Source organism: Ursus arctos, unplaced genomic scaffold, assembly GCF_023065955.2.
Source record: "Ursus arctos isolate Adak ecotype North America unplaced genomic scaffold, UrsArc2.0 scaffold_27, whole genome shotgun sequence".
In the NCBI taxonomy this organism is placed as follows: Eukaryota; Metazoa; Chordata; class Mammalia; order Carnivora; family Ursidae; genus Ursus; species Ursus arctos.
The window spans coordinates 38,817,737-38,841,582 of NW_026622952.1; the positions used below are offsets into that span (position 1 = coordinate 38,817,737).

At 35.8% G+C, this 23,846-nt stretch overlaps 1 non-coding gene across 1 annotated transcript; it reads left to right on the top strand.

Annotated features, from left to right (window-relative positions):
- Positions 1-19,534: 19,534 nt before the first annotated feature.
- LOC113262300 (U6 spliceosomal RNA) lies at positions 19,535-19,637 on the top strand. The gene has a single exon (XR_003318749.1). It is a non-coding gene; the product is annotated as a U6 spliceosomal RNA (small nuclear RNA).
- Positions 19,638-23,846: the final 4,209 nt, after the last annotated feature.

The window sequence follows — 23,846 nt, forward strand, 5'->3', positions numbered from 1 at the left end:
CTATTTTAATGACTCAAAAATGTTACACTCTAATCATACCCAGGGTATCTTTCTCAAAATCCTTGCAGCCAAAGCAAAATTGTATTTACATAACTGATGTGATCAGAAGAAAAAATACATTAGTTTTTTTTACAGAAATGAATCCAGCTACCTCATTGGATACATGTGTACTACTCTTGGACTGAAAGATATGAGGACAAAAACCTCCTACCAAAACCCACTACAAAGAAAAATGAGCAAATAATAGGTCAGGAAAAAAAGCTTTATTAAATGAATTCTGTAGCCAAGTAAAGGAAAATAACTTTTGGTTTGAAGGATCAGAATATTTTCTTAATTTTCTAGACTACTATTGTCATAACTTGTCCATGCACTGACAGCTGGTGCACCTAAGCCTTCGGTGGGAATTTCCTGGACAGTATTTTGACCACATTAGGGGTTCCTGCCTTGTACTGAAGATTGGGTTAGAAGATACACAAGCATTTTATAAGTTATCTGAGGTAGCTTCTGCTGTTAACAATGTATAATATGGGGATTTCACAAGTCAGTTGAACCAAAGTCATAAATTAGCAACTTCTCACCTACATGGGTGGACCTGGAATCAATCTAGTATTTGCTCAACACACGTAAATCAAAGCATCTGACTGGGGCAACGTGACATTCAACAGTTACTATGCTTTTCAATTTCATGTGAATATCCCTACTTAAAATTTTCTCCATGAGAAAATTTGTCACTTTCTTCACAACTACCAGCTCAGAAAACTATCAACATACCATTATTACTTGGTATTTGTAATCAAGCACTGTTTTTGGCTGCGTGATGTTTCTCATTAGTTTTGTTTTCTTCACGATGCTGGTAGCACACTAAGCACTTGGATTGATTGACTTTGCAGTGTTGACAGTCATAAAGAACTGAACTGACAGGTAAGAGAGCTCTGATATTTACAATGACAAGGTTCAATTTTGCTTGTGACCCTTTTCTATGTCTCATACAAATAAAGATACAGAAAATTTGGGGATAATTGAGAGCTTATATTTTTAATAAACATAGAGTCCTGCCAAACATTTTATTTTGTTTTATATTGCATAAGTACAAATGCTTAGTCAACTAGAACGATAGCATTCTCATATTAAATTATGCATTTAATATCTTTGGGAATTATTTTATATCTACATTTATGCATTTTTTCCCCATGAAACCAAGACTGCCTACATAAAGAAATTTTCAGTAAGTTTCTAGGTAATTCAAACTGAATTCAAGCTCCTAAATTTTTTTTTTACCTGAATTATTGTTTACATTTTGAGAATTAGTTGAATATAGAATTTTGTGTTTGTGTATATACTATGCATTATTTTCTTTCATGTTATCCTAAGAGGAACTTGATGCAATTGTTAAACATATTTTTAATAAGTCCTTTATTGAAGTGTAAAATATACAACAAAAATGGACAAATCATAAAATTTACAGTGTGCTGAATGATTGTTTGAGGTTCACCTTTGGCACCTGCTCATTTTCATTAATGATTAATCTTCTGTGTATGTGTATACAGAAACTTATTCAGCGATACTACTATTGATGGACATAAGGCTTTTCTCCAGTTTTTGATTTGGACAAATAACACTGTTAGGAATAATTTTTTGCATGTCTTTTGGTTCACATTAGTGCATAGCTCAGTTGAACATACCCCTGGGACTGGAATCAGTGAAACATAAAAAATACATATTTTACTTTGGTAAACAATGCCAAACAGTTTTCCAAAGTATTATAACAATGAGTTCTTCTCTAGAAGTGCATGAGATCTAGATCCACCATATCCTAGGCCACACTTGCTATTTGTAAATATAAATACAGTTTTAGCTCTTCTGGTAATGGTATTTTGTTGTGTCATTGGTTGACATTTCACTGACTATGTTAATCAGGGTTTTCCAGAGAAACAGAATGATGGGATATGTATGTATGTAGGCGTATATATGTATATATACACACACATATATTTGGAGATTTATTATGAGGATTGGCTCACATGATTATGGACGCCAAGAAGTCCAATTTTCTGTCTTCTACCTAGAGAACCAGGAGCTGATCAGTCTACTGATCCGAATGGTAACCTCTTCTGGAAATGCTCTCACAGGCATACCCAGAAATAATGTTTTACCAGCTATCTGGTAATCCTTTAGCTTAGGGCATCCTTTAGCCTAGACAAGTTGACACATAAAATTAACCATCACACTGATTTCTAATTAAGTTGAGGAGCTTTCCTTTTCTTAGTAGTTTGCCCAAGGCAGGTCCAGTTTACACCAGTTGTCTTGGTAAAATAATCAACAGCTCCCTCTTTCACTTCCAAGAAAGTATCCCTAATTTGCCATTTGGATATGCTTTTGACTAATCAGTTGATATTTTTTTCTCAATTTTGTATAAATTTGTTTTATATTTTTCTTATAATTTATGGGAGTTATTTACATATTTCAGAAATAAATCCTTTATTGGTTATATTGATTGTGTATATCTGTTTTTCTACTTTGTGGCTTGCTCTTTCACTCAGTGGTATCTTTTGGCAAAAAAAGAGTTCTTAATTCTTTTTTTTCCAAGATTTTATTTATTTGAGAGACAGAGTGAATAAGAGGGAGAGAGAGAAGGAGCAGGGGGAGGGGCAGATAGAAAGTGAAAAACAGACTCCCCGCTGAACAGGGAGCCATACATGGGGCTCAACCCTGGGACTCCCGGATCATGACCTGAGTGGAAGACAGATGCTTAACTGACTGAACTAGCCAGGTGCCCCAAGAGTTCTTAATTCTAAAGCAGTTCTAATTCTTATGAATAGTGATATTTATGTCCTGTTTCTGCCTACTCCTTAAACACAAAGATATTTTCCAGTTTTCTTCTCCTTTTACATTGTGATTCTATACTCTTCTGCTTATAGTGAGGAAGAAATCAAGATTAACTTTTTTCTACACGGACTTCCAATTTTTGTCTGTTTATGAAAACACCATTATTTCCCCCCTAGTCTGCAATGCCATCACTGTCATACATCAAGTATCTGTATCTCTGTTTATTTTGGGGCTCTCCATTCTGTCCTTGTGGTCTATTGGTAATCCTTTCACCGATAACCCACTGATTTCAGGGCTTCAACTTTAAAATAAGTTCTGATAAGTTGTGAAAGCCCTCCAACTTTGTTATTCAAGATTTTCTTAACTAAATATATTATGTATAATAAATTATATGTAATTATATAAGAATATATTAATATTTCAACAAATACAACAAATATTATTTATAAATTATGAAATTATAATTATAATTAAATATAATTAATTTAATTAATAAATGTAATCAATATATGAATTATATACTACATATCTGTTTTATATCCTTTGACCTATCAAGGCCATGCATAAATGTTTATCAGAAGGTAATAAGACACACAGTAAGTTACATACAGTCTATAACAGCAAAAATTTGAATGGTAAAAAAAAGAACCAACTTAATAATCCAATAAAAAGGAAATAATTTTTAAAAAGTTTGTTTCAAATGATAGACAATTGTGTCATTATTAAAATAATGCTTTATATGAATGTTTAATTAAATTAATGAGTATATCTATTATTAGCTCTAAAAGTTTCCAAAATAGTATAATCAATATGATCCCAATTTTATAACATACATACTCTTCTTCTAACATATATATACTACACATCGTATATATATATTGTATATATTTATTTATATAAAATATGTATTAGAAGAAATATTAAAAGTGGTATATATGCTTGTGTTTTAGGACCTTGGGCAATGATAATTTCCTTCTTTAAAACTGAATTTATTCTCCATATTCTCAGGAAAAAAAATCATCTTATTAGAAAATAATTTTCTAAATATAGGGATATTCTTAACAACTATTTGTGTAATTATTTGTTTAATAACTGCCTCCTTCCCTAGATTATTCATTCTATGTGTGCAGGAACCATATTTGTTTTGTCCTCTGCTGTTCCTTTACTATCTCCAACACCTGGAACAATATGTAGAACATAGTAGATGTTCATCAAATACTTGTTCAAAAATGTTGTTGCAGAAATCAATATAATTATACTAGGGATTGTTGGTCATCCAAATGCTTACTATATGCTCTAACATTTGGTAGAAACCTTGTCTGATACTCAAGAAATGTACGACAAAAACAAGGCTGATGTTAGAGGAACAAATGAAAAATGCAACAAAATTGTCTAGTTTAAAATTACAGGTACATAAGCTGTGGGTATATACACAGTACCATATTAGCACAAGTATGTTTAAAGTTTTGGGGAAATAAAAGTAAACGGATGCATTTTGATGCAGATGCAAGGAATGTAGTTACCCTGTAGGTCAGGAAAGCAGGAGGCCTGAATGGATGCAGCCTGGAGAGGATCTCTGGCAGGCAGAGAGAGGTAAGAGCACCAACACCGAAAGCCTGAAGGACTGGCCTAAAGGCAGAAAGGCTGAGAGGCTAACTACCTGTTTCACATTTTGCACCTTTCAGGTTTGCCTCACTATTCTGGAGGTTCTTGGTGCATGGGGTAGAGCAAAGTTCTCTGGAACTGTCATAAGGAGAGGATTAATGACTATGAAGGGCACAAGCAAATTCTCAGGACTAAATTCTTGTATGACTTACAGATCTACATTTTCTTGGTTTGAATAATAATAGAAAAAAAATATTTCTGGGGAAATTAAACAACTTCTTTCATTATTTATGTTTAAGTAAACGAAATTTGGCAAAATGCTTTATAAAAGAAGCCTAGTAACTACCAGACTAGTTAATGGGTTCCATAATCATCCCTACATAAGAGTCTAGAGTCCGTGAATGAGAACTTGTCATTTTTACAGAGACATATGAAATTTGAAATACTAAATCACCATTTTCCCATTTATAAACATTAATCAATCGCTTAATTAATAAATAATCTTTTAAATGGTTTGGCCTTCACTAGTTAGAATCACTTATGCAAATGAGAAATATTAATGTCAAATCAGAGCTGATGTATAAGTAGCTATGAATAATTTGATACATTATAACAGTTCTTTTGTAATATTTTGAAGCACTCTTACTGCATTAGGCAGACTATAACTGTCAGAGCATTTGCATATTACTTTAGTTACTATGTAGACCATTTTAAAAAAATGAGTATTTGTGTTCTCATTGTCTTTCTATTGGCATTGGTGGGTGATGTCCGATGTATTTGCCTTGCTTCCTAACATTCCATTGATTTTATCACTTGGTCAGATACAACATAAACCAAATTATTATTTTTAAAAAACTACTTGGTATAGGAGAAGAAAATTGTCTAACGAATTTGTCCACTTGGAACCTGATTTTTAGGAAGCGGCAAATGAGTTTGATATAAACTGTTTGCTAGAACCTAACACCTTACCCAGCTGGTATTCAAACGCAGTAAATGTCAAGGTGCCACTCAAAGCAATGAACTTAATAACAACATATCAGGGATGACATTAGCTCTGATAACATCGCAGATAAAATGCAGGCTACGATGGATCTGTGTCTTCGCTTCTTTTTAGTTTGAAATGGAAGACCTGCTAAAATCCATAAACTGGGTCTATGACTGCCATTAACCTTAGAAGATTCCTCTGTATTAACCCCACTAGGTTGCTAGAGCATTTATAACTTTGTGATGAAATGAAGTTGATAGATTCATTATATTTCTGGTAAAGGACAGGACGAGATATAAATTCATTGTTAGATCTCAATATTTTTCTCAATGGTTAAAATCCTTTCACAATTATGTCAGCTGTCAGAAAAAATGTGCTAACGTTTCTTTTAATTTCTAAACTCTTCTTTAAGGCAAATATAATTTAAGTTTGCATAAAAATGATGGATGTTGATGGGGACATTGAATCTCCTCTACTTAAAAAATTTGTATCTTCATTGTATCTTCTTACTTATAATTACGTTAAAACAACTGTAATTATCTTTCTCAAGATTTGATATATTACAGCTATTTTTAAAATCATTCAATCTTTGTTGCCAGGTAATTTCCTTAAAACTGGGTAATATACAAAATATGGGCTCAAGATACTGATTAGAAAAATAAAATTATTCTAATTATGGTTACTGGGTGTATAATGAGATGTTATATTGCTTCTTTGATATTTATTGAAACATCAAATGTTTTGTGATCCGTATACAGTATGCTATTAAGTTGCTCATTTTTTAATTTTACTTCATTTATTTATTTGACAGAGAGAGAGAACAGCAGGGGGAGTACAGCAGGTGGAGAGGGAGAAGCGGACTCCCCACTGAGCAGGGAACCGGATGCGGGGCTTGATCCTGGGGTCCTGGGATCATGATCTGAGTCGACTGAGCCATCCAGGGGCCCCAGTAGCTCATATTTTAAATTATACTAATAGGTTTCATGTCTTTCTTTTTTGTCTGCTTGATATATCATTTTCTGAGAGTGGTGTGTAAGATCTACAAGTCCAACTGTTGACTTAATAATGATTTTTCTGCACAGTTCGATTAATACACTTTGAAATGCTTTGAGCCAACATGGTTAGGTACATAGGTGTTCTTGGTAGACATGGAAGGGAACCTGTTCTGTTGTTTCCCTTTATCGTTATATGCATATCTAATATTATTTTCTTAAAATGCTATTTTTGCATTAAAATCTGTTTTGTCAGATACTATGATTTCTACTCCTGCTTTCTTTTGGAACATACTATTTTAGTATATCTTTTTTTCCATCCTTTGATTCTCAGTTGTTCTGTTGTGAATATCTACCTCTTCACTGTCTTTAATAAGAAAGCACTTTAGAATTCTTCCATGTCCCTCACTTTACTAGGCCCTACACCCACCCCTCACCACATTATATTAATTTCTGTGTTAGTTGGATACATTTGCCTTCATTTTAACCTGCCTTTATTTACTTAGACAAGAATTTAAAAAAACCCTCTACTTTTCATGTCTTATAACCTCTACTTATCATATCTCTTATAACACATCTTGAATAATTTCTCCAACTATTTGAGCATACCCTTCAATGTGTCTTTGTATTGCAAATCCTTTTAAAAGTTTTTATGTCTGAGAATATTTTTATAATAATTTTATAATGAATGGACTATTTAGCTCCACAGCAAATTGAAGCTAAATGATTTTCCTTCTAAACTGTAAACGTCCTTTTCTGTTATCTTTTTGCATTCAGTATGTTGATCTGCTCATTGATAGGTGACTTTTCTACTTGGAAGCTTTATGAGGATCACCATTTACATGATGTTCTCAAATTTTCTAATAATTTATCTATATGTCATTTTTTTCCTTCCTATCGTTTGGTCCTCTGTGAGTCCTTTTACTTGGGGTCACTCATCTCCCTTTAACCCTGGGCAATTTGGGGGCATCTGGGTGTCTTAGTTAAGTGTCTGCCTTTGGCTCAGGTCATGATCTCAGGGTCCTAGGACAGAGTCCTGCATCGGGCTCCCTGCTCAGCGGGGAACCTGCTTCTCTTTCTCCTCCCTGCTCGTGCTCTCTCTTGTATCTGTCTATCTCAAATAAAATAAATAAAATCTTTAAAAAAATTAAAAAAAATAATGCTGGGGAAGTTATTACCATTATTTCTTATATATATTTTCAATTTCATTTTTATTTTCCTTTCTTCTCAGACTCTACATACAACAACATATATCCTCTTGACTGCTACTCTCTGGGAAGTTCTTAAACTGAACTTTTAGTTTACTAATTTATTCATCATCTATGTCTGTTCTACTATTTACCTGCATCATTTTGTTTTTCATTTCAACTGTTATGTTTTTCATACGTCACTGAGTTTAGATTTTGTGGTGTTTTGTTCTTGTTTTACGTTGCTGTTATCTCCTCTATCTCCCAAAGCATATTTGTCATGCTGAGTTTAGATTCTTGGTCCATCTGTTCCCATAATTATGTTTCTGATGCATATATTGTCTTAAGACTCAGGCCTTGGACCTCTTTCTCTTTCTATCTACATTTCTATCTCTGGTGATCTCATGTTATTTAATGACTTCAAATGTATCTTTTATGGTGATGACTCACAAATTTGTATATCTGTTAGGAACCTGTCCACTCAGTTCCAGACTCAGATATCTACCTGCCTACTTGGTGGCTCCATTTGACTATATCATAAGCATCTTCAACTTAAATGTCCAAGACTAATATCTACCCCTTTCCACATACACCAGCTCCTTCTATAACCCTCTCCATTTCAATGAAGATGTTCCATTCTTGGGGCACCTGGCTGGCTCAGTAGGTGGGCCATGTGACTCTTGATCTGAAGATTGTGTTTGAGCCCCTTGTTGGATGTGGAGATTACTTAAAAATAAAATCTTAAAAAGAAAAATATGTTCCATTCTTTCAGTTATTTAGACAAAACTCTATCTACTGCATTCTTGACTCCTTCCTTACTTACATTTTCTACCTCCAGTTTATCAGAAACATCTCTAATATATACACAGTGTTCTCCAATATATACACAGCATCAGCGTGTTATATATACCTCCTCCACTGTCTTATCTGTGCATTACCTTTTGCCTATTTGCCAGTCTTCTTACCTGGACTCTTGCCCTCTTCTACTCAACACAGTAGACAGAGATCCTGTTAGAATGTCAGTCAGATCGTGTCAGTCTTCTGCTCACAGTATCCTACTAGCTGTCCATCTCACTCACAATGACAAAGACCTAACTGTGACCTACGGGGCTCTACCTGATGCTCCTCCCCCAAACTCTTGATTCAACTTCCTGATGCCATCTTCTGCTTTTCTTATTCACTCCATTCTACCCACACCCATCTTCTTGTTCTTGCTTAAATATGCCAGACTTCTTACAGGAGATGATCACAAAAATCATCTTTGCAGTGACGCCTTCTCTTCTTCCCCCATCCTCACTCAAATTTCACAGTTAGCCATCTTATGTCTCCTCTCTCCAATTCATTTTTATCCCTTACCAACCACTGTTACCTAATATTCTATTACTTATTTTAGTTTTCAATTAAAGTTTCATTTACATACAACGAAATTCTCCCCTTTTAAAGGACAGTTCTGTGAGTTTTGACAGATGTGTGCAGTGGTGCAGCCACCATGACAATACAGATACAAAACAGTTCCAACTGGCCAAAGAATTCCTCCATGCCCTTTTGTAGTTCTCCTTTCCAACACCCCCAACCCCTGGCAACCAGTGTTTTTCTCCTTCACTATACCACCTTTTCCAGAATGGTGTATACATGGGATCATGCTGAATGTCATTTTTTTAAGAAGATTTTATTCATTTATTTGACAGAGAGAGAGAGGCAGTGAGAGAGGGAACACAAGCAGGGGAAGTGGGAAGGGAGAAGCAGGCTTCCTGCTGAGCAGGGAGCCCAATGCGGAGCTCGATCCCAGAATGCTGGGATCATGACCTGAGCCGAAGGCATACGCTTAACGACTGAGCCACCCAGGTGCCCCAATTTTTTTTTTAAAGATTTTATTTATTTATTTGAGAGAGAGTGAGAGAAAGAGCATGAGCAGGAGGGAGAGGGAGAAGCAGGCTCCCCACTGAGCAGGGAGCCTGATGCAGGGCTCCATCCTAGGACCCTGGGATCATGACCTGAGCCAAAGGCAGACACTTAACTGACTAAGCCACTCAGGCACCGCTGAATGTCACTTTTTGATTTTGGCTTCTTTCACTTATCATAATGCATTTAAGATCTGACCATACTGTTGGCATGTTTCAGTGTGCCATTCCTTTCTACTGCTGAGTAGTACTCCATTGTACGGATGTACCACAGTTTGCTTTCCATTCCCCACTTGAGGGGCATTTGAATTCTTTTCAGTATTTGGTGATTATTTAAAAAAAGCCACTTTTCAAGAATTATTTTTATGTGTTTCTATGTGAACATAATTTTAATTACTTTTGGAAAAACATCTGTGTGTAGAATCATTTGACTATGTGGTAGGTACATGCTTAGCTTTGTAAGAAATAACAGACTCTTAAAAGTGGCTGTAACATTTTTCATTTCCACCAACTATGTACAAAATTTGAGTTTTGGTTGCTCTACATCTCCAGCACCAATCAGAACTGTGGGTTTTTTTGGCTTGTTTTTTTGTTTCTTACTCATTATAATTGGTATTTAGTGGTATCTCTGTTTTAATTTGCATTTCTCTACTCACTAATCACGTTGAGCATCTCTTCGTGAGCTTATTTGCCAACCTGATATCTTTTTTGATAAAGTGTCTGTTTGGATAGTTTGCCCATTTCTTCCTTAGAGTTTTTCTTTTCTTATTAGTAAGTTTTGAGAGTTCTTTATATATTCTAGATACAAATTCTTTATCAGAAATATGATTTGTAAATATTATTTCCCAGTGCATAGCATGAATTCTTTTTCTCTTTGTATGTCTCAAAGAACATAAGTTCTTAAGTTTAATAAAGTTCATTTGTCAGTTTTTCTTCTACAGATGCAATTAAAGTTTAACCACAGGAATATACACGGTAAGAAATACATGCATATCTTTACATTTCTTTCTCTCTTCTCTCTCTCTCTCATTCATAGCAAGAGAGAATGAGAAATTTATTACAAAAAATAGCTCACACAATTGTGGAGATTGGCTAAGTTATTTCAAAACATGTAAGACAGGCAGTTATGTAGATGATAAACAGTTTTGAATCCATGGGCATGGGTGACAGTAGTATTCTACAGGTAGAATTTCTTTTCTCCAATTGTTCATTGCTAGTATATAGAAATCTGATTGGTGTTTGTATACTGACTTTGTGTTCTTCAACCTTACTAAATTCACTTAGTTGTTCTAGTAGGTTTTCATAATTTCACTGGGATTTTCTATAAAGACAATCATGTTGCCTACAAATAGTTAGTGCTTTATTTCTTTCTTTCCAAAGTGCATACCTTGTTTCTTTTTCTTCACTTATTGTACTAGCTAGGACCCCCATTATGAGGTTAATTCAGAGTAGTTTGAGTGTGCATCCTTGTGTTGTTATTTATTTCTTGACTTTCCCTACTCCTTGCCAATGTCAGCATCATAAGATGGCCTGAAAGTAGGGCTATTTCTTTGTATGTTTCTCTGTTTTATCTCTAACGCTAATAACAATGCTCTAGTAAGCAAATATTTGATGAACAAATTATTGTGATGTTTTATTTTCTTTCTTTCTCTTGAGGTGGTTTTAGTCCTTGTTTTGGTATTTTAGCCTATGAACTCAAATTCTTTTTTAAAAAAATTTAAACTCAATTAATTAACATATAGTGTATTATTAGTTTCAGAGGTAGTGAACTCAAATTCTCATATAGTAGTAAGTACTGAAGACCAAACCCAAGTCTGGTGAGTTTAGGAGAAAGAGGGAGGATAATGTCCAGGCTGGAGAGCCCAGATACCCCAGAACCAGTGTGGACTATTCTTATTTGCTGGCACTGCGTCAAGCATGTCTTGATATACTCCTAGAGGGAAGCAGCATGGGGAGCAGGCAGCCTTCTCAGGTTGATATACCGATTCAGTGCTTGGAGGAGGCTTGGAGGAGGCACACGGAGGGTGAAGGTTTAAGAGTAGGTAGCCATTCTCATTGACTTTTATCCCAGCAAGGATTTTCTGCAATCCTCATATTACCCCAAGGATATCTGTAGAAGTGGCCTGCTTTGTCCTTAATATTTCTGTAATGTAGGGTCATGGAAAGAAAGTTTAAAAATATCTTTCTCAACCCCTTTACTGCTGCATCAAACTACTGTGCCTGGGCTAACATCATTCACTTCCCACTCCTGCCTCTTCCCTGCTACATCACTATGTTAGGAACTAACACTAGTTCAAGGCAGTTTCAGTTTTCAGGGCATTCTTTCTTTCTCTCTCTCTCCCCCTCCTTCCTTTCTTCCTCCCTTCCTCCGTCTCTTCCTTTTCTCTTTCTTTCATTTCTTAAATAAACATTTTAACTACAGAAAGTTTCAAATGTATGTACAGAAAATAGCATAGTGCCCCTCATGTACCCTTTATTCAGCTTAAAAACATTAGCTGGTGGCCAGTACTACTAAATTCACTCTCTCCTGGATGATTCTGAGAGAAACCCCAGACTTCATATTTGTGGTGGATCTGTATTGTGTCAATTTAGCAAAGCTGTGACTACACTTTCCAGAATTCTCTGCTCTGCAAAGTTCAGGTTACTATGGTCCACAAGAGACATGTATGAGATTTGGAAGGTAGAAGAGAGCTGTCGCCATATTTATTTTATGTTTGGAGGGTTGGTTCAAGGCATGAGGTGGTGTTGCTGCTCAGACATGTTGTCACTGGCCTTCAGTCATGGCAGCAGCTGGGCTTGTACCCTTGTGCTGAGCCAGATCCTCCTTCAGTTTCTTCCATTTCTGGGCCAGGCAAGTACCTGGTGGTACATAAAGGTATCACCTTCTCCTGCAGGATATTCCATCATTGAGACTGAAGGCTTGAATGTGGTGAGAGACCAACATGGCCCCAATTTGCTCTGTGTGGGTCTGACCCATTCATACAAGTCTCAATTTTGTCCTTCTTCACCCACTTTATGTCTGTGTTCCCTTCTCAACCATCTGCTCTGAAGACTTCATTCTCTAGCACCAGACACAGAAACAATGACCTCATGTAGACTGTGTAATTTCATAAGGTCAAGCAGAAGTAACTGTTAAAATGAGCCTTCAAAAGGAATATGCTAGAATTAGACAAAGAATGGAGGGTAGGGCATGCTGAGCCCTTACTATCTTTATCTTCTAGTGGTCGACTTCCCTGATTAAACCCCAAATGAAACAATACTTCATCTATAAATACCTGTATATGTAAAAATACAAATAAGGAAATTCTGCTTAAGTTACAAAACTCCAATTCCATACCATTTTATAAAATCAGAGAAAATTAAAAATGATTTCTCTTAAGTCCCTCTGCTGTCCCCCTCCCTGACCCTCTCACTCACATTTGAAGAATATATCCTTCTATAGTTTCTCCCAGAGAACTGATTCTGGGGAAGAAATTCATGATACTTTGTTATCTTCCTAGCCCACTAAAACATAGATCATCTGATGAAATTTTATTAGCATTTGATTGATTTAAAGACAACTATCTTCAAAGAAACATAATTAAGAGACCAGATAGGTTATAATAAGATATCGTACTATAAATGATTAGTGAAAAGCATTAGCCTATTAAGAATATTTCTAAATGGCTACTTTTATTTTCTTTCTTTCCTTCCTTCCTTCCTTCCTTCCTTCCTTCCTTCCTTCCTCCCTCCCTCCCTCCCTCCCTCCCTCTTTCCTTTCCTTTCCTTTTTCTTTCCCTTTCCTTCCTTCCTTCCTTCCTTCCTTCCTTCCTTCCTTCCTTCCTTCCTTCCCTTTCTTTTGAGAACAAGAGCATGAGCAGGAGGGACAGAGGGAGAGGGAGAGAGAATCCCAAGAGATTCCACTCTGAGTGCAGAGCTGATGCAGGGCCCGATCTCAAAGACCTGGTCTCACCACCCTGAGATCACAACCTGAGCCTAAACCAAGAGTGGGATGCTTCACTCACTGTGGCACGTAGGTGTCCCCTGATTGGCTACTTTTAGGTCACTTTTCAATGTATTTGTTTCCTAATGATATTAGAATGTAAATGTATTAATGTGATGGTACTATACTATACTAGTATAGGAACAATTATACTGATCAATCTAACCAAAAAAAGGAAAAAAAAGAAAAAACCCCATCTCTTTTTAGGAATTCTAATATATTCATATTGCCTATGATTCTTGATAAAGCTCCTTGGATACTGCTTGTCTACCAATCCTTGATTATGAATTTATAAGACCTAAGTAAAATAAAACAGAATCTGAATCTTTTGACATAGTGATTGTGTTTCTATTTGGCATTAGAAATGATTTTTGAGCAAATCAGATTATAATTACTATCTTGGTAATCAATTGATTTTTGTTCACGGAGATTAGCATAAGAGGTTCCTCCATAATCATAAACTGAAATAGAATATTTTCCTGGTATCTTTTTATTTTTATATATACTAGTAATGTCAAGCTGATTCTTTCTAAGAAAACACAGCAATAAAACAAAAAAGGAAAGGAAGAAAAGAAAAGGGGAGGGAAGCGGGGAGAAGGAAGAGAAAAAAACGTTTTTGGAATTTGAAGGTTTTTCAGTCAGTCCCTGTAGTTGAAATAACAATCACAAGTGAACCAAGGATAAGAGTAAGCAGCGGGTCAGAGATGACATTAAGATTTCAATAATTATTGAGCGTATAATTCTTGCCCTACCTGAAACTATCACGGACCTCAACAACCACAACAAAACGGCTGCTGAAACAACGTATTTGTTATTTTACAAGACACACACACCTGCTAACATATCTTATTTGCTCGTAAGCTACTAGAATTAGTTTTCTTTGTTTTATAACCGAAACTGGATGAATATCTTGAATGAACTTCCTCAGGCAGGATTAAAGTCTGTTGGTTGTGGGGTCTGAGGCAAAGATGTTGATGCTAGTAGTGAAGGCCTGGACTCCCACATCATTGTAAGATTCACACCATTTCTGAGTATGGTCGGGAGACTGCTCCACAGTCCTCGAGTTTCAGGATGCGACTATGATATTAGGGTGTTGTCTGTAATAAATAATTATTTATTTTTCTTTGGAAGGGGAAACTAGAAACTTTCTGAGAAGGATTTTCTGAGAAGCCTAGAAATTAAAATTAAAATCCCATAGGGCAAAGCAAGATAATTATTTTCCTCCAATATCCATCCCTGATTAAATTTCTAGCCCTATTAAAATGTATGAAAAATTAGCCATCTTATTAATAATTATTTCAACTTGTTCTCGTTTTGAGTTAAACTGATTATGCATAATAATTTTTTCATTTTTAAATTAGGAAGGTAATATCATCGCTGCAACTAAAAAGCAAACAAAATTCATTGAATTTCCCTGTGCGCCTGAACAGTTCCAAGCATATATCATTGAAAATGAAAGCATTTAAGTCTTTTCCTCAAAGTTTTTTCTAACTTGTTTTATTTCTGTTTACTATAAACTTTAATAGAACTTCGATAATTTAGCCACATATTCTATTATTTGATTACTTATCAGAAGGATATGCTAAAGATGATGTTTCAGTATTACTGAAACATAGCACATGTTCTTGAATGAATGGATACAAACGATATGATTTTTAAGAGGACCTTTGTATATATTTAAGTTACCAATAAATCATAATATGAAAGCATTACTTGAAATGTATAATGTCAATGTAAATATTTCAAATCCATCAACTTATTAAATTCCTCCAGAAAGATCTGTTATGTTAATTTACAACATCCAACACCCTTTTGAATTGATTCTAGTTCATCATTCTAAGGACATCCATATAATTAAATATGGGCATTGATAGTGCTCTTGTGGTAAAATGAAAAAAAAGAAAGCTATTTTGTACTTTCCATGGCTAAATAAAACATATGGGGCTGACTTAACATGTAGAGGTATGGGTGGATAAATATAAAGCAGAGTTGTAGGTCTCTTATGCTTTCCATTCTTTTTCACGCAAGGGTAGGGGAATTGCAGCCATCTGAAAGATTCATTTGCAATACACTATCACAAGGAAAATGCAAAGTTTATTTGGAATGACCTTTAGTTTCACAGTTTAATCTATTGTTATTCACATTTGTATGTATTCTCTAGCTCATGACATGCCCCTCCTGATCCTAAAGTAGGATCCCCAGGGAAAAGCAAAGTCAAAGTAGATAGATATCAATGCTTATATTTGCAAGTGGGCTGAACTCCCTCAGGGAGAAAGGACGATATGCCAATTTTCAATCGTCTAGAGCAGTGTGCCAACATTATAGGATAGCAATCATAGTTACACTACAGTTTGAAATCTAATAGCCATTGTAGAATTCTATTCACTTTAAGGATAAATTTTGTCTCATAATATAACATACTGTAACATAACATAACATAGCATTGCAGAGCATAGCATACCAATCTATGATCCAAGCAATAGCCAAAGGAATTTAAAAAACACATCTTATTACTCATTACTTATTAGAAGGATATATATTTTTTCCTAGAAATATAATCCAACATTCCTAAAACTTTCAAATAGCTCCCAGTTTGCCGCAGTTATTTATTTTAATTTAATTTTTTAAAAGATTTCATTTGTTTATTTGAGAAAGAGGAGAGAGAGAGCATGCACAAGCAGGGGGGAGGGGCAGAAGGAGAGGGAGAAGCAGGCTCCCCGTTGAGCAGGGAGCCCAACATGCAAGGCTCTATCCCAGGACCCTGGGATCATGACCTGAGCCAAGGGCAGATGCTTAACTAACTGAGCCACCCAGGTGGCCCTACAGCAGTTATTTTAAATGCTACATCTAAGTCTGATTGAAAAGTGTAATTTTTGATTGCCTAATGCTTTCAAATATGGAAACATGTGGCTAAGCCCGCCAGGCAATTAAGAAAATATAAATGTAGTGTTTTCATTGTGTACTATGGGAACTTAAAAATTATGTATTGATTCAAATTGGAGAATTCATTGATTTTTTTAGATCAACAAATTCTGGGGTTAAAATGGGTATAGACTATCTCTTTATTATCAAGTTTGTTAAAAATAAAAGCTAGTGAAGGAATTTCATGATTTGTTTTTATTCATTCAAGTAATATATATTGATGCCCACGACTGGCAAGTAGTCTAGTAGGTGCTTGGTATTATACCATGGTAAACAAACAAATAAAAATTGTAGTTTCTGCTTACCATGGAGTTTAGAGTGTAATGCAGTTTATTTACCTACCATAATTAGTCGGGTGTGTGTGTGTGTTATTTCCCTTCCTTTTATATAAAACCAAAAAACCCCTCACAATATTACCACAACAAAGAGTATACTTTTTTTGTTTCTCTTTCCTTATTTCTAAAGGATTTCAGAAAAGCGATGAGGGACCAATGTAGGGTAAACAACTTCATTGCAAGAGACAAAGAGGCACCTGTTCCCATCCTGGGACAGGAGGAAGCACTGCATCAGTTGCCATGAGTGGCAGAACCTTTCTCTGTTGATTTACTTACAACAGTCTAGGATCCAAAACGCAGCTTGACAATTTGACTAAGCACTAATAGCTCAGAAGAGTTCATTGCAGTTTGCAGAAAGAAACCCAGAAATCATCATAGATCGTTGCCTATTCCATGAAAAATGTGAATATAAAAATAATATCAATAGAAACCCTTTTGTTCAACCTCTACTTGCCTAATTTGCTGGATTCAGCAAAGCTTTCATTTCATTGAGATGTAAAACAGAGTATCTCAATATACTGACTGAAGTCTACAGAATAGAATATATGTATGGCTCCTAGACCATCTCCTCTGTAAAACTTCCATTCTAAACCCACCTGATGACCAGTGTGCTGATAAGAATCAGTTTGGGGCGCCTGGGTGGCTCAGTCTGTTGCAGGTGACTCTTGGTTTTGCCTCAGGTCATGATCTCAGGGTTGTTGAACTGAGCCCCACATGGGGCTACCAATGAGCATGGAGTCTGTTTGTTTCTCTCCCTCCTCTCCCCACACTGTCTCTCAAAGAAATAAAATGTTAAAAAAATTGATCCCAAACTGATTTATGTTGGTTATATTTCATAATTAAACAAACTTTCATTAAGTATTATGTAAGTAATAAAAAGGGTGTGAAAAGGAGTTATTTTTACCAAAATCAAGGAAAGTTCATTGGAAAGATTTGATAATGTAAGTAATTGAAAAAAAATCATTAGGGGTATATGAGACGTATATAAAAGAATAGGAAAGAAATGTTAAATTTCAGATACATTCTGTGCTCAGCTTCCTCCTTAGGTGGCTCCCCATTAAAGGAAACCAAATCTGAATTCGTAGATAATAAATTATGGCTTTATTTTATGCTGGAAAAGTAACACCAATAAACAGTCAGAAATCACACAGGCAAAAGGCTTTGGTCCTATGTCAAAAGTTTGGCTAGTGAAGGTGAATTTATTTAAGTTAAAGCATTGTGTTTAGGAAATGTAGGTGTATAGTTTTTATTTTTTTAAATTTTTTATATATTTAAGTATTTTATTTATTTATTTGAGAGAGAGAGAGCATGAGAACTGGGAGAGGAAGAGGGATAAAGAAAGGGAGAAGCATGGGGCGCCTGGGTGGTGCAGCAGTTAAACGTCTGCCTTTGGCTCAGGGTGTGATCCCAGCATTATGGGATCGAGCCCCACATCAGGCTCCTGCGCTATGAGCCTGCTTCTTCCTCTCCCACTCCCCCTGCTTGTGTTCCCTCTCTCGCTGGCAGTCTCTATCTCTGTCAAATAAATAAATAAAATCTTAAAAAAAAAAAAAAAAAAAGAAAGGGAGAAGCAGACTCTGCTGAGCAGGGAGCCCAATGCGGGGCTCGATCCCAGGCCCCTGGGATCATGACATGAGCTGAAGGCCGACACTTAACCAACTAAGCCACCCAGACACCTGTATGTGTATAGTTTTTAGTTGATCACTGCTTTAACCACATAGCTTCAGATAAAATTATTTCTACTATCTATGTAAGTATTATCATTGAGACAGTCTGAATTAATTTGAATGGTAAAAGCAATGAATACTTGGATTAGACATGTGTGAAAAAGTAAGTGGCTATAGTGAGTAAATATTCTGTTTTGGAATTCACCCTTTATGGCTTTATGAGTTATTTGAATCAAAAGGAATTTTCTGTGTCCAAAGAAGAGTCTAAAACAAAACAAAATAAGTGAAGAAAGATACCATCAAGAAAATGAATTTTCTACAACACTTCCATCTCAAGAAAGCAAGTCTTAGAAGGTAATTTTAAAAAATCTAGAAAAAGGACAGTTTGAAAGAAGGTTTCTTAGTTTGGAAAACAGAGTCATCAGGGGGAGGAATAGATTTTGTGGTGCCTGCTGCTGTACAATATTAGAGAATCTCTTTTTAAAAAGTAATACAAAATTATAAATCTAAATTATACATGAAAATGAATTTGAGTAAGAAAAGGAATCAGTATATACACATTTTCAAAGCTGACAAATATTACAAGCATTATGTCATACAGAAAAATAACATTTAGTAACAGTCTGACACACCTTACCATTTCCCCTTGTATTTGTTTGCAATGCTAGTTCCATTTTCAAATAAGAATTTAAAAATATCTTCTATGGGACAATAGAAAGAATGTCTTGCTTCTTGTATGGTTGATCAAAATTTAATTTTTAGGAAGATTTCTTCCAGTTTCGTAATTTGTTATGGGTAAGGCCATGTGAAATTTTTAGAATTGTCAACATTTGGAAAACTTACATCAAATTGTTTTCATAGAAAAAGTACATGATTCAGAACCATTTTGCCGTATTGGTAGTAATTTTGCATGTCTCTTAGTATCACAGACCAAGATGGATCAGAAATACTGGGATCTGGAAAGATGGGACTGCTCATATAGTCACATAAGTGTTCTTGCTATGTGCGGCATTGTTGCAAATTTTTGCTTTGCAGTTGTAGGAATTCAGATAAATTCTGTTTTACATGATTCCCATCCAACAAGAAAACATCATCATGTATTTATAATTGTTTAAAATTACCCTCTGGGAGCTTGCTGTGGCAACATATATACTAAAATTAGAGAGATACAGAGAAAATTAACATGGCCTCTTCACAAGAATGACACACAAATTTGTGAAGGGTTCCATATTTTTATCACTGGGTGATGCATGGACTTGTTGAATCACTATACTTTATACACCTGCAATTAATATAACACTGTATGTTAACTATACTGAAATTAAAATAAAAACTTATAAAGTCAAAAATAAAAATAAAAAATAAATTGTCCTTTGGAAGTGTACTATGCAATAGATTGCCCTGATGCTTAAGCTTCATTAGATTCAATTATTGAAACCCAACCCTCCAAGTCCATCATTTACAGATAGGTGAGTGAAGGAAGTAGGTCGAGAGGAATACCATCCAAAGAAAATTCACGTTTCAACAATGAAATATTCATTCATGCTGTTAGCCCGAGTGTCCATAATTCTCCATTGGGGTTGATGGCAACGACTACAACTGTCTTACACTCTGCAGACTTAAGTGCAATTATTTATTGATTGTTTCATTCTATAACAATTCTAAGACTACTTAAAGTCACACAAGTGCTTTTTGACTTTTGTGGGACTTATGTATATTTTTTCTCACTTGTTTTTTGCTTTGTTGCTACATCCTCTTCAGGGACGTGAAGTGGGGTGAAGTGACTCACCCAAAGTTATGTGTTTTTTAAAGCAGAGTTTCAAACCAAACTTTGCAATTCAACAAATCCAATGTTGACTCTAGGCCATACTGAGTCCTTTTCTGTACAATATTTATGATGTTATGACATTTGAATGCATTCTTAAGTGTCCTGGCATATTAGGCAAGTTAATGTTAGCTGATGTCACAAGTGTTTTAGAGTACGATGTGAGTATTTTTGTTCTGAGGGGTCGTTCTTTTGCAAAAATTTAAAGGACCAAAGTTCCTTCGGTCTTGTGGTACTGTCACCTACAATATACAGTCTCTGATCCTGCTGCAGAATGGAAGGCAGCAAGGAGAGGGCACACAGGTGTTAATCCTCATGACACGTGTAGCTGCTGTCACATGCCACAATATTAATAATGTGGTTGTACCTACATGGAGTGAACAGGGAAATATATTCCCTGGTTTGACAGCAACGTCCCATCCAGAGAATAAATAAAGAAAAAAATAGTTTATTTTTAAAAAATCAATTATTGTAGTCAAGTTATTGAAAAGGTAAATGATAAGAGAAAAATAAGGGACAAAATTATACTTTAGTTTCTTCCTGGCCATCACTCTTAAAACCCTACTTTTTAAGCTCAAGCCATGAAGAAAGATGGTCACAGTATGAGAATAAAGAGATATTCAAAGGGCAGGTTAAAACATATAGTTCTTTATGTTTTTCCATATCTATTCAGTACGTTTGTGGTTGGACATCTGAAATATAACTCATTATGGGTTCTACTATAATGGGTATTCTAAATTTAAATCATACATTTGTAGAAACATATTAGTAAACATTTCTTTCAATTCATTCAAGAGTTTTTTTGTTTGTTCATTTTACTTTTTGGGGCACATATGTCAGAATGCCCTGCACACATGAATCTGTCTCAAGGAAACCACAATTTAGTGGGAAGGTAAGCCACACACATAAGCTCAAATGCAATGTACAAAATGAGATATACCATGAAGAAGACATACACAGACTACTTTGGAAGTCTGGGCAGGAGGATGAGAGGGGTGAAGGGGAGTTGGCAAGCTTTGGTGATGACAAGATAGGCTTATCCAGTTCAATCAAGGATGTTTTCACCTACTAATCTACTAACAAATAGGAAAACATAATATTGCTGACAGGTTAACAAGCCATTTTTCCCCATTTTATTAAGAAATTATTGACATTCATCACTGTATAAATGTAACATATAGCATGATGGTTTGATTTATATATACTGCCTTCCCATATAGATGTAATAAAAAGAAAAGAAACAAGAATAAAAGAATAAACAATTCTTGATATCAGGACTCTTAGAACTCACTCTCTTGACAACTTTCTTACATATCATACAGTAGTATTAACTACAGTCATCATGTTGTACATTACATCTCTAGTACCTATTTACCCTATAACTGGAATTATGTACCTTTTGACCCCCTTCCTCCACTTCCCCCCTCATCCCACTCAGCCTCTGGTAACAAGTCTGATCTCTTTTCCTATAAAGTTTTTGTTTTTTAGATTTCACAAAAAACTATTTCTTGATAAAACAAATGACTAATAATTTTTAATTTGTCAAAGTCCTTCTTGCTTGAGAAAAAGATTTAGATGATATGTATAATAGAAAGTAGAAAAAAAGTTTTGTCTTGATAAGTGTAGAAATTATGTCTGTATCATGAAGATCTTAAAAATATCTTTATTGGTTTTGTAAACTATTATCACCTTCTTAATGTCTAATATGCAGAAATATTTCAAAAATTTAAAAATTTAGTACTTAAGATGATGACAATTAGCCTGGCAAATCTAAAATCTGGCTATACTTTTCTTGTCCCTTGAAAGTGTCATTAGAATTTCTAATTAAGATTGTGGGATCAGCTCACAGGTTGTGGGATTGAACCCTGCCTCGCTCTGTGCTCAGTGGGGAGTCTGCTTGAAGATTCTCTCCCTCTGCCCCTCCCCCTTGATCTCTCTCTCTCTCAAATAAATAAATGAATCTTAAAAAAAAAAAATCCTAGGATCAGTATTCAGGCTTATCACCTGTGTCTTATAAAAGCAAACAAGAATACTTATAGAAGAATAGTTTGGGAGATGGTAATGTTCAGTCAGAGTAAAACTAAACGAGAAGGAACCAATATAAATAATTAAGTGTGCTGAAACTCCATGGTTGACTACTTAACAAGGTTTTTTGTCCTCAGTAGGGTTAACAAATTAATTGTATAGAGAAAACCACATTTAGAAACATATAAATAAGCTCAGCCAAATGCAAAGCCATCCATCTTCTGGCACCTGCCTCATCTCTCTGACCCCTTCTCCATGTCCTGCTGCACTGAACTCACTGAACTACAAGGCTCTCAGGACCAGCCTGCACTGTTTCCTTCCTCTTGTCTTTGCTCGAGTTGTTCTCAGTCTTTGGAAAGTCTTCCCTCACTTACCCTCTGCATCTTGAACTTCCTCACAAGAGCCAGCTCACATGTTGTTTTCTGTCCCTGATTCTACTTCCCCCCTGCTCACTGACTGAATAAATAATTGCTGAGCACCTGCTAGACTTCAAGAGGTGTGTAAGGTGGTGCCAATGTTCTAATTGCTAATAAGACAGGTGTGCTATGCTTCCCAGAACTTGGGATCTTGTGGGGGATACCCTCGGTGGCCCACAGCACCATGAACTCACTCACTTGTTTCCAGGCATTCTTCTAAGGGATTTGACATAGGTTTGCCGATTTAATCCTCACAGCAACCCCCGTGAAGTGGGCACCATTCTCCTCTGCATATACTGCACAAGGAAACTACATGCTGGAAGCTGCCACCTGGTCATTGTCAGACACAGATATGCCTACCCCTTAAGAAATGTTGGCTCTTTTATTTCCCAGGGATTTGTTTCATTTGTTGAATGTCAGGTCTCTTGGATTCTTCCGCTTTTGCCCCTTGACATGATGTCAAGCTAATCCTTTTGTTTACAGCGAACCTCGTGAAATTGCTGTTCTTCTGCTCCAGCTACCTTGTGCCCAGAGCCAGTCATGCAGGCTCTCACCACTCTGGTCTTGGGTCTCAGACATCACTCTTCCTGTCACACTTCACTGCAAGTACGGGCCCAGGCACTCCCTGTCTCCCTGTAGCACTACAAAAACAAGGCAGTGATTTTTAATGAGCTCTTCAACAAGTACTTATGGAGTCCTTGCTGAAGGCTGGACATCATTCTCGGTGTCAGAGATATAGTGGTGAAAAAGGCAAACAAGCCTTCCTTTCTAGAATATGTACTGGGAAGGAAGATTAAAAGCAAACCCTTCTGTACCTCATTCCTCCAGGTGAAGTTTTCATTACTGAGTCAAAACAGAAGTTCCCTGGATTGTACCTACCATGGTAGGTAATAAAAACTAACACTTTTTCTGCATTTACAATGAGCCTGTCTCTTTGCCAAGACATTTATATTTATTAATTCGATCTTCTCATAACTCCAGAAGGTAGGTAACATTGTCATTCCATTTTGAAGATGAGGAAACTGAGGTTCAGAGTAGTTCAAAGCCATATGGCTTGTGGGAAAGTAGAATTTCATATTCCCTCTCAGGCAGTGTGCCCAGATCCTGCGTACCTGGTAAATGTCTTTGAAGACAACAAGAGGAGAGAAGAGGTGAGTTGTGTTGAATAGAGGGGCCAG